Raw genomic sequence first — 11,657 nt, forward strand, 5'->3', positions numbered from 1 at the left:
TCTCAGAAAAAAGGCATATCTAGATATACCATCTGCTCTGTGAGGTTCCAAGCCATCCGATTCCAAAATTATCCCAGATGGCGCGTACAGCCTCCGGTGCCTGCTCGCGGTGCCTATAGAAGGCTGTTGTAATTCAGCAAGCCATCCTTTGAGATGGCTTTATAAGTTGCCAAAAAAATAGGTAACAAAACATATTAGCCGTGAGAAAAAAATCTCTACAAGAAAATGAAAGCTGTCATAAAAAAGCTACGAGAAAATATCTCTACAGAACCAAGAAACCCTCGAAATTGGCTTTGGGCCGCTTTATAAATAAAACAACCATACAACATGTTCAAGTGCACCGAAGCAACATAGAAGGCTGGGGCAACCGCATAAACACGTCCAAATAAAGCATAAAAAAAGAAAAAAAAAGGCTAATTCCATCATAAGTCCTAGCTGCTCACGGTCACACCGTCTAGACAGCGGGTTCAATTGCTGCAAGAAAGCAAGAAGTTTGAAGAATGAGTCAGAGGCCCGCCTGAGGAAGACCCTCTCGATAAGCACTTTATTACGCATCGTCCAAAGTGTCAAAGTCAGTGCCACAAACAAAAGCAAGAATAGGCGTCATCACCGCCCGATCTGGTTGGCTCAGATCTCTACGAACCCGGCTAGGTCTAAGGCCTCCGATTTAGGACCTAGAGCCTCACGCACAAACCTCAATAGCACTCGGGCCGCCGTGCGGGAGAAGAGGATGCGCGATCCCGTCTCACGAACATCACAGAGGGGAACAAGGCCGTGTCACTTAAGCACCTCTGTCGCAGATGGGAACCGATCCCACAACAATTGCCACACAAAAAATCCCAACTTCAGGGGCAGCGGCTCTTTTCAATGCGGGCCCAGCCTACGGCACATAGCAATGGTATGCCTGCCAAGCCAACAGAGAGCTCACCCGAGGGTGAGAGACTCCAAAAAAAATGGTGTCCGGATAATCCGTTATCACCCATGGGAGGGGAGCCCGCAACCTAGCCCACTCTATTATCTCTACTTGCCGAGATGACCGTCGGAACAAGATGTTCCTCTGGGCAGCTGCCGAGACGAACACCATCGAATCCACATATGGCAAACAGGTTAGGAAATCCTGAACTTCCAAAACCAAGAAACTCAAGGTAAAAAAACAGAAACATAGAGCAGAAATTCAACACACTTTCAGTTAGTGGCTGAAAATACCAGACAACAGACATGAAACCGTCCAACTTCATGGTACCGCACATTAGTTGATACTGAATCCCACGTTTTTCGCAAGAAAATGCGCAAACAAATTGACAGGTTGCCCCGCACGTCCAGGACTATAAAGCTTGGCAAATTCCTCAAGAGATGGTGTAGCCAGATAAGCTTGGAGTAGCAGATAAACTACGCTGAACTTCTCAACTCAACATCTTTAAACGTTAAGGGGAAGCCAGCATAGAAACAACTGGTCTTGTGCAGGTCTCTTCTGATCAACCGGCGGTTCACGAAACCGTTTTGGCACGAGATATCTTCAAGGTTTTCAACGCCTGCCTGCATGATCAAATTAGCAATCGATGAATATGCTCTTTCAGATTCAATCTTGAGATAAAAACAGTTATACTCCATCTGAACACAAATATAAGTTGCCAAGACAGTCTGCAAGGTGAAATTTGAACCAGCAATTTATCCAAAAAATATATATTTTTATAGTTGCATATTATGAAAAAGATTTTTTACGGTACATCATACTTACCTTTCATGATAAGATTTAGTAGTACCAACCCTATGCTGTAAATCCGTCTGCATTTTTAACTATTCATGGTCAAAGTTAAAAAAGCTTAACTTTGGACAGGCCTAATACGACTTATATTTGTGACGGGAGTATCAAACAAGTTAGTGCATTGAGCTTAATTTTATGCACAATATACTAACTGTATGCATGCTTCAGAATGACACTATATGATCTATCATGGCACGGTTAATGGAATCCAGAGAGAGGTTTGAAATTACACTAAAGAGTTCCAACACATACAAAGACAGAGACAGGGATAAGTATGGTACCGTAATGCATCCTCAATCTCAACATTTGTTGGGTCCAACTTTAGACCATCAGAAAATGAATCACATGCCTTTTCATAATTCTGAAGACAGACGGATTGCAATGTCATCAGGGAAAAAAAAGGATTTGCCACAACATAAGGAGTAGCTGTAAATTGCGAAGTTTTATTTCACCTTCAATAACATTTGGGCAGCCCCTTGCCTGTAACAGGCCTTTGGCCAATCAGGCCGCATCATCCTGCAGAATTTGGCTGACTCCAAGGCCTCGTCTCCTTCACCCAACTTAATCCAGCAAAGACTGGTATTTGAATGCAAGGTTGCATCTGCAGGATCAAGCTTGGTTGCCTATAATAAGAAATCACACGGGCAATTGTCACTTTGCTAAAGCTGCCACTCACGTACATGATTGAACTTTTTACTCATGTCTGTACATAAGAAATCGTTGGGAAGTTGTAGTTGTATCACCAGAATTAGGTGGTATATTGTAGTTGTAGTTGTATCACGAGAATTAGCCTCTTACAGAAACGTAGGGAAAGGCTGCGTACAATACACCCAAAGTGGTCGGACCCTTTCCCGGACCCTGCGCAAGCGGGAGCTACATGCACCGGGCTGCCCTTTTTTTATTGGAGGGGGCTATTGGAGTGGAGACTCAAAATTACATTCAGATTATAGCGTTTTCCCTCTATTTGAAGTTCTGATTTCTCCCCTAATCCGATCTAATAGAATAATAAGTGATGATACTTGCTGGCGGTTTATGACAGAAGTGATGTCCCCGTGGGTAGAGAGGACAACATCACTTGATGTAGGCTTGTTACACAACATGACGACACCAATAGTTCTGTGTTTGGTGGGGCTCTGGCTCTATTATCGAAGGAGGCAGGACAAGGCACCAAGCTAACAAGGTGCAGGGAGCAAGAAGATATGGCTGGAGCAGAAAGCAGATATGATAATATCTCACTTTGATTCATATTTACTTGGTTGGATTAGTCACCAGCAATGTGTTACTATGCCATTCTCCTCTCGTCCCTGCCTTGTCAAAACCTTTCACAAGTAGTGCACCACGCTCCTTGATCCCGTTGGTCGACCCCATCAACCGAGGAACTTGGTGACTGTGGGTTGGATTAAATTCTGTTACTAGGTTTTCTCACCGTATTAAAGAGATTAAGGCTAACTTGGATTTAGCAATAACAGTTGCCAAGGTCCTGCAACATGCCCTCACTCACGGCTAATACCTTTGCACCAATACCAAGACTGTAACACTTCCCTTTACAGCCTATGCGCAGATTCACATTATTGAATTGAAAAAGTGTGAATGCACCAGAGAAATGAAAAAAAATCGTGTTATACTTTTATTTAGATTCATAACCGAGATTCAAAATACTGCAAAGCATTAAACTAGCTAATAAACCACAAGATAGATTAGGAGATCTTAATTTTCTCTCACTGATCAATTTGAAGTTGGATAGAAGAGGAAATGCATGACATACCATGGTGTAGAAATTTATTGCAGAAACATAATCTTTTCTCTTGTACGCCTTGCTTCCTTCAGACTTCAGATAAGCTGGCCCCATTTTGAATAATGGGTCGTCCTGGAACATTCAAACTCAGAAGAGGGTAATATGCAAACTGAGATCACCCACTTGAACTAAGACCACCCACAAGAAAATTATCAGCAAGACTGCTTTGTGCATATGACAATTCAACATTTCCAGACTAGTCATTATACGTATAAGAACGTGGGAAAGGAAAACACATGAATCCTTCAATTTATAGCAAGACAAACATTTGACTTCACATCCCGTTCTCCTTCGGCAAAGTATTATCCATAATGCGATCAATATACCAATGATTGATTTGGCCCCAGAGAGAAAAATAAATAAATGACTTGGAAGTGTCAATGGGGTTAACATGTTATATAGCATAGGCTTCAGGACACCCCCTTATCTAGCCACTCATTTTTGCATCGTGATTCATGCAACTACTTTTGTCTTTTTTGTTTCTCCCATATGGAACAACATATGAACTTCAAACTTCACAGCAGAACAAAACATTCTAACTAGAATGTGGGAAAAAACTTTTGGATTTTTTCGTGCATCACAAATACTAAAAAATACCATGTTTTTAATTTAAAAAAAATCTCATTTCGTATAGTTTTTTGGACCCAAAAATTTGAAAGTTTTTTCCCACATTCAAGTTAGGATGTTTTAGTGTCTTGCAAAGTTTGAAGTTCATATGTTGTTTTATTTGGAAGAAACAAAAAAGAGAAATTTTGGTGTAGTAAGTTAGTTGTCTAGTACGGATCTCAAAGCAATCTTTGAGGGTAAGGATAGAGGGTGTCCAGAAGCCCGAGCTTTAAAAATCCACGTCCGTGTCAATGGGATGAAACCCTTTCAAACAGGTAAATATTAAACTTGAAGATTAAATGATATAAGTACAACTTTTTCAAAGAGAAAGCTTGTATTTATTCATTTATATGCCCTAAATTAGTCACCATATACATATAATACCCTAAATACAACCGACTAGGCCGCTAGGCGAAGGCCAACTACTTCGGCTATGCCTAGCACTATTTTGAAACTTGTGATAATCCGGTCATCCAACATGTGTTTTAACTTTCATACACTTGCCTCAAATTAGGTGATGCATTGAAGATTCTAAAGAACAAAAAATACTCTAGTAAAAGTATCAAGACATGATGATAATCTTAAATATGCCAATGATCCTCATATGCATACCTCAACCTTTGGCAATGATTTGGCATAAGCAAGTATCCCATCAATACTCCAATCACGCACATATGGAATACGAGATGTTACTGGAAAAAGGATCTCAACATCTTTTCGCCCATTGTGATGTGCAGCAATCTCTATAGGCAGTTGACCTCCCTGTTAAGAATATACCAAAGACACATTTTATCTGAGGGAAAGGGAGACTAACAGAAGTACAAACATATATAGTATAATCACTACCAAATTCTGCCTCATTGAATCTAGTCGTTATACATCATAGTTCAAATAGATGAGAAGGACCCCCTCAATATTTTCTGCTTTAAGCAGTCCATCACACAAAACATCTGAAGAAAATCAAACATTTCAGAACTTTGTGTCTGTAACATTGACACCTCGATTGCCTATATACAGTCACGAAATTATAGGGCAATTTCACATTTCACTGCACTGAATTCAATGAATCATAAATGCACAATAATTTCTTCAAACTTCAAGAGAACTTCTTATGATCACCAGTAATACTGGCGGAGGACCCCGGTGGGCGAGGGGTGGCAGCCGCCATACCTTGATGCGGTGCAAAAGAAAATGTATACCTACGCATAACGTGCTATCGGCTGGCTGGCTACACTCGTTGCCTCGTTGACTTGTAGTATCACTAGGAAAGTCACTGTTTACTGGAATGGGCCATGCAGACACATGCCCATGAGGCCTTGAACCACCGATACTGAACCGATCGCCCACACCGCACGAAGCCAGCCCAGCGACCCAAGATGCACTCCGGCGCACGCAACAACCCTAGCAAAACCTTCATGTTTTCGAGGATGTATCTGGTGCACTGAGGTAATTGGTGCTACCGGTGCACCGGTCCTCCATTGCACATTCAAAAATATGCGAAAAAATCCGGAATAAATTAGTGCATTGGAACAACATCAATGTATGTCGTCATAAAAATTCAAATCAAAATTCGAGGCATTGCCCGAGATTAAAAAATGACACATTTGACAGTCAATAGTACATAACAAGTTAGGCTTTAGTTTTGGCCCATTAGCACATTAATGTCAAATTTTTCATTTTTGTATCTCGGGCAATATTTCAAATTTTGATTTGAATTTTGTGACAACATACTTTGATGTTGTATCAATACACGAATTTTTTTTCCAAATTTTTAAAACATTTTTGAATGTGCAACGAGGTCCGGTGCACCGGTAGCACCAATTGCCCCGGTGCACCAGATACGTCCCCGCGGCGTGTCGCCACACCTAGAAATTTTTTCGTCCTCCGCCACTGACCAGTAATGTGAACGTTCATGTAATCAAACTTTAAGAATCTTAATTATAAATATATTTATATACTTAAATTTCAGAAATGAAAATTATTTGAAGATTTTTTCTCAAGAGAACTTTCAAATATTATAACCATATTCTGTTCTATACTTACATTACAATAGAAATTAGTGATCAAAGCTCCATTTTGTAAACCTTCTCAATGTCCAAAACAACAAGTACTTGTAACCACAGGTATATACATTAAAGTTCCTTAGTTCGCAAATTATCTTAGGTACTCCGATGATGAATCAAACAAATCAGCATCACATTTATGAGACAATCTATAAATCGTGATGTTCATAATACAATAGATAAGTGAAATCCATCTCTAATGGAACTCCCGCATATAGACTGAAAGTTGTTGCATGCAGAATGCCATGGCTTGATATCATTATAAACTATGTAAGATTTCAGAAATATTGCAATATATTTTCCACTCGAAGACTCAAGTGACTCCCTAATTTGCGATATCCTGCAGCTGGCTGGGTGCACAAGCATGCACACCTGACCCCTGCTTACGCTACAGCTGGACTTCTGTGATGAACCCAAGGTTTACGAGTCAATGAGTTGACAAGTCGTTCTGAGGTTGAGACTCATAGACTAAGCGTGACTAATCGACACGAATCAATACTGAAGTTTCGACTCATAGACTAGTCGACACTGAAGTCTAGTCGGCCCTAAAGTTGAGACTCATAGACTAGTCTACAGACTAGTCTTGACTAGTCCTTGGACTCATAATGCATGGATGGACCTGTGCTGGTGCCCGCGCCCATGACAAAAGATAACATAATAGTTGTATCAAGGTAATATTTGTATGAAGTAATGTGTAAATTGTTATCAAGATTATGTATTTCAAGCTTCACGGTGACAATCCTTTTGCAAATGCACTAAGATGTAATTATCCGTTGGACACCAAATACCAAATAACATTCGTTAGTTGATCAACAAATTGACCATCTTTCAGAAGTTTAGATACCATCCCTTACTAGCTAAAATTCCTGGTGTGAAGAACATGCACATAGGGCAAAACAAAACATGAGAAAATAAATATTACATCACCGCGAAGATCTGGATCAGCACCAGCCTCAAGTAAGCATTTGTAGAAATCAGTTAAACCTTCATTTGCAGCGACTATTAAGGGGGTCAGCGGACCAACACCGTTCACATGAGCACCTGCCTAATACAGAAGAAGTTACATAAGCGTAATGGAAATAAGTGTGCCATAAAAATGCACAACCTGAGAGAGCTTACAAGTCATTAATTTATAAAACAAATTCAAATTAGGTTAAAGATGGATGTACATTACCTTAATCAGAAGTCTCACACATTTCAGTGAGCGAACACGGAGAGCAGCGATTAGAGGTGTACAATGTATGGACATCGCCTTGTTACACTGTCAAGAAAAAAAAGAAAATTAATAATTCTACACGTTAAAAGTATGCAAGCATGTTCAAAAAAGGAATTTTTTGGTTCGCTGCGAGTTACAAATAAAACTTTCTGTGGAAGTTAAATGGCACTGAAGTGAACCAAAATAGTTAAGTATGGTACAACTTTCGAAAACGTCTCATCTCAGTGCTACATAACAGATTTTGTAATAAGTTGAAGATAACGGACAAGACAACAATGCACACCATGTTTCAACATTTATGAGCATGCTATAAATATAGTAGATCAAACAGTACCAAGCATAGAAAAGGGACATACATCTGCATGCTGGTCCAACAAGGTCTTCACAGCAGCATCCTGATCTTCCATAATAGCAGCATGCAGTGGTGTCATACAGTAAGACAAGGAATTAATATCGGCTCCTTTTGAGAGCAAGACTTCTATCATATCACAAACTCCTGAATTAGGAATACAGAATATTAGGCGTGTAAACAGTAGAATTCTAAGGTTACAGTGGCTAAACTATACCACATCCATCTAATACGAGCAGTCCAGCTAAATTGCTAATTTGTACTGACCATCTAATATTCAATCACGCTTGGATCCACATATATGCCTGAGACGCTCAGTGCAGCACAAAAATATTTGTACTAGTACGGTACGGTAGGTTCAGGGAACCATATTTAACAGTAAAATGAATAGAATTGCTTAATGGTTGATAATGGAGAAAAAATATTCTATTTTTGTTTCGTCGGGGCTAATTAAAAACGCATAGAACTTGGTCAAATGCAAATAGGCATCTTGAACATAATTAATCTGAATACGTACTATTCATCAGTCCTATACGATGGTAACTCTTTAGTTTTATGGTTTCTGCCATAAGATTATCAAATTATTAAAAACATCACTTCCTTTACATACAACACCCTTTTTGACAGAATGTATGTATGAAGACATATTTCGTTATAATGACATTATCCTATTGGTGTAGAGCTTTTGACTCATAGTTCCACAAACATCATATTGTTGCACAAAAGTGAAAATCGTCAGAAATATTCTACGCATTCACTCCACTGATAATGGATATCCGTCTATTTTGCTCAAAAAGAGAACACAATAGCATAAGTACATACATACAACCTAACTATCACAAGGAGCATTTCCTGTCTTATAGTACCTCTGATACTTTTTATCTTCCTTTTAGAAAACGCAGAGTCAAACATTTAAAAGTTTGACCAGTAATATGTTAATAGCTATCAAATTTAGTTATATGGAAATTTTATCACACTAGGTTTCCCTTTATAAATGATTTAAGTATGATTTCGTTGGTACATACTGATACCATGTTAGAAGTAGTAATCAAAATGAAACTTCTAAGACTGCAAAAAGTCATGAAGGGCAAATAAAGAAGAATAAAGATAGTAGTATAGTAAGCTTCATAACCGCTTCCTACCAAAACAGAATGACAAATAATTCTTACAAAAGTTGCGACGGTGAACAAATAGAAAATGACACATATTGCAACGGGGGCGGAGAAGGGGTGGACCTGCTCCAGCTGCCAGATGGAGAGCGGTGGTTCCATATTTACCACGCTTTTCTGGATCAGCACCATGATCAAGGAGATACCTCACAGTATCCACATTCCGACAATGAAGTGCTCAATGAAGAGGTGTAACACCTATTGAAATTACCAGAATATATAAGAGGTTTAAGGAATCATATGTTCTGTCCAAATAAAGAAAAATCCGTCCTACGATTATTCATTTCTGCAATGGAACATGAATCTATCTATCTCCTACTATACATCCGAAAGATTTGCATAAGAATCCACATTTGGATCCTCGCTGGACGTCCATGCAAGCGCCGCGGCCAGATAGAGCCAGCAGCCAGGGGCCCAGGGCTCCTCTATTTGAAACCAAATTAACAGTTGCAGGTGTTTGAACTTAAGATTAATTAGGATTGCAAGTGGGTAAATGGGTTTTTGCCATTTCCCCCAAAATAAAGAGAACAAACTGGCACTGTGATTTATGCAACCAAAATAAAGCGTCCAGGCAGTCTGTTTCATCCTAACGACTGTGCTGCAGGTGAACGTGAACAACCAAGCTCAGTTTCTACAGAAATCGTTCCGGGGGATCTCAAACATAAAAGCGGCCTGGATTTATTTTACACAAAACAGATCACCTTCGTCGTCTGCGTCATTGACCCTCACGTGAAGCTCCTCGACGAGGTACACGCACACCGGCATCCTCCCGTGGCGGGCGGCGACGTGCAGCGCCCCGCGGCCGCGGTCCCTGACGGCCTCCACCGCTTCCTTGACGCGGCCCTTCCCACCGTCCAGCTCCCTCGCGATGCCTGAGGGGATATATTTTCGCCCAAATCAGACTCGAAAACCAAAAAATCCGCAACTAAGCAGAAAACTACGAGAGAAGGGCATGCGCATCCAAGCGTGCGTACTCTTGAAGAGGCGGAGATCGCCGTTGACCGCCGCATGGAAGAGCCGCCGCTGCGGGCCTGCAGAGGGAGGAGAGGCGTCGGGGTTAGGGGTCTGAGGTGCCGAGGGCTAGGGCCTCGGGGGCGCTTACCGGAGATGAGGGGCGGCGCCATGGCTGGTGAGTGGAGGTTGGTAGGGTTTTGAAGCGGAGGAGTGAGTGACAGAGGCAGCGAGAACGGGAGCGCAGCGGTTTTCGACGCAAGTGGGAAATGGGGAAGGTCGCCGGTCAGGTGGCGTGCCGATCGAAGGGGTGAGGGAAATAAATGGCGTGCGCCCTTTCGGCTAAAAGTTGAGCCAAAGCAAAAAAAAGAGCCAAACAAATTTTAAAATACTACTCTCTCCGTCCAAAAAAATACTTGTCGGAAAATAAATAAAATGGATGCATCTACACTAAAATACGTCTAGATACATCTATTTCTCCGACAAGTATTTCCGGACAAAAAAAATACTTAACAAAATACATATTCAGCAAAATACCGGATGACATGGCAGCTGACACATTATTCTCAACCTTCCCATTGCGAAACTCTTTGAAGGCCCTCTATCTACGGTTGGCGTCTCAGTTGATTTCTCTTGTCTCTCTTGAGCATTGTATAAAGTGGGCTAGGTGGTGTCGACACTTTCGGCAACACCCTGGTGTCGGACTACAGGAAAACTTTTTGCCAATTATCAAGCCTACTACTTCCTTTGTTCGAAAAAGCTTATTCCTTAAATGAATATATGTAGCATAAAGAGACAAGTTTTTTCGAACCGAGGGAGTATAATTTGCGCGATGCTCACCCTCAGCGCCTTGCATGGCTGGCAGTCAACTAGCTTGATGTGAAGAACCGATTTCTTCATGCACACACGATGAGGAGGTGTTCTGCTTTCAACCTGTCGGCTTCGTCAAACATGACCATATATGTCACCCGACGAAGTCCCTCTATGGCCTCAAGTAAGCGCTTCTTTTTTTGCTTCATCGCCTTCCTACGGACCGTTGGCTTCAGTGCCGCATGCTCCAGCGACTCATTGTTTGTCTTCACGCATGGGGCCACCGCCGCATACCTGTTGTTGTATGTGGACTATATTGTCTTTGCTGCATCCAATGCATCACTTATGCAGCACATCATCCTCAAGCTCATTGAAGATTTTGTGATGAAGGGCCTCACCCGCTTCACTTCTTCCTCGGCATTTGCATCAATCGCTTACGTATCGGCCTCTACCTCTCGTAGTAGGAGTGTGTTGATGACATCCTTGAGCGCACTACCATGGACAATTGCAAATCGGCTACCATGCTAGTTGACACAAATGCCAAGCTGCCCCCATGTTGATGGTCCTTACGTTGCTGATCCTAGCTCCTCTCGGTGTCTCGCCGGTGTCTGATATGTTTCAAACGTAATCTATATTTTTTTATTGTCGTATGCAATGTTTATATCATTTTTCATTGTTTGGCACCATTATTTACTATTTTTCTGAACTACCTATTAACTTAATGTTTAGTGTCAGTTGTTGTTTTTCACATGTTTTTTGACTTTCAGGAAAATCAACTTTATGGAGCTCAAAAAAATTTGAGAAATTATTTTGAGTCGGGAAGCTTCCGGAGGACACCTACCCTGGACAGGGGGTGGCCCACAGCCTCCACGCGCCTCCACCACACGGCCAAGGGGCACGTGGTGGGGCTGCGTGGGCCTCCTGGTAATCTGA

The 11,657-nt window shown here is 41.3% G+C and overlaps 1 pseudogene; it reads right to left on the minus strand.

Annotated features, from left to right (window-relative positions):
* Positions 1–1,084: 1,084 nt before the first annotated feature.
* LOC125554964 (uncharacterized) lies at positions 1,085–10,198 on the minus strand (annotated as a pseudogene).
* Positions 10,199–11,657: the final 1,459 nt, after the last annotated feature.

Source organism: Triticum urartu, chromosome 4A (genome assembly GCF_056163025.1).
Source record: "Triticum urartu cultivar PI428250 chromosome 4A, HENAU_Tu73, whole genome shotgun sequence".
Classification (NCBI taxonomy): Eukaryota; Viridiplantae; Streptophyta; class Magnoliopsida; order Poales; family Poaceae; genus Triticum; species Triticum urartu.